The sequence below is a fragment of the Danio aesculapii genome, chromosome 21, assembly GCF_903798145.1.
Source record: "Danio aesculapii chromosome 21, fDanAes4.1, whole genome shotgun sequence".
Classification (NCBI taxonomy): domain Eukaryota; kingdom Metazoa; phylum Chordata; class Actinopteri; order Cypriniformes; family Danionidae; genus Danio; species Danio aesculapii.
Window position 1 is genome coordinate 40,091,512 of NC_079455.1, and position 1,175 is coordinate 40,092,686.

Consider the following 1,175-nt stretch of genomic DNA (forward strand, 5'->3'; position numbering starts at 1 on the left):
ATACTGTGCTCCAAAATTTATTTTCAGCACTTTTCAGCATTAATGGTGCATCACAGATGTGCAAGTTACCTTTTCTATAAGCACTGACAAAATCCAATACCACGACAGACCCTGGGTTTTGCACTTGTTGCTGGTTACTATCTGGATGATCCTTTTCTTCTTTGGTCCAGAGCACACAGCGTTTTTAATGAAACATTAAATAGTTTGTGCATATTATCTGCAATGAAATATAATGTAAATTTAGAAATCGCAACTTTAAAAAAAAAAAATTTGTGCGACTCTTATTTTGAAAATGGGACAGTCATTGGGCCTGTTCCAGTAAGAAGGTTCAAACAACTCAGAGTTTAATCTTGAACTCTGAGATGCTTTACCGAGAGATTAAACTCAGAGTTTTCGGTTTCAGAACAGCTGATCTGAGTCAGGTCAATCAACTTTGAGTAGACCAACTCAGAGTTAAGCGCGCACACCGCGACTATAAAAAGGACATTATCAATGGAGTGCAGACATTACATGTGACCATGGCAACATCTTAAAAAAGAGATCGGCATTTCTTTCTCCAACTGAACTTGGTGTGCTCATGCAAAGTTATAGCAAATATGAGCATACTGTATATTTAAAAAAGCAACACCACTGCATCAGGGAAACAGAGACAGTTACCATGGGAAAACAGCTTCTCAAGTTAATGCGTAATTTTACATTTAATGTATTTAAATATAACAAAATAAGTAATGTTATGTGTGACGTTTCTAATTTTTTTTTTTACACACACATTCCCACTTTTATACACGTTGATCAGTTTTAGTAGATTTAAAAGTTCACTTGTGTGTCTGCCTTTATTATTGATCAAGTGGTAGACGTAGAATGTAAGCAGAACTAAACACTAGTTTTTAGAAATAATAATAATCCCATTAATCTAGTAACAGTACATTTCCCTGTTGAAGGTCAGTGAATTTGAGCTAATTATTTATTAAAAATGGACAAGCCATTCTCGCACGTGACTTTGTTCTTTGTGTGACGGAAATGTAGGCAATAGCTGTGTTTCCATCCAAATATATCAATTAAATTTATGTGCAAAACTGGAATAACGAATAAAAGCTGTGCGAATAAAGCAGCGTTTCCATCCAACAATTCAAAGAGAACAAAATTGTCACTTTCTGATTAACTGGCGCCAAATA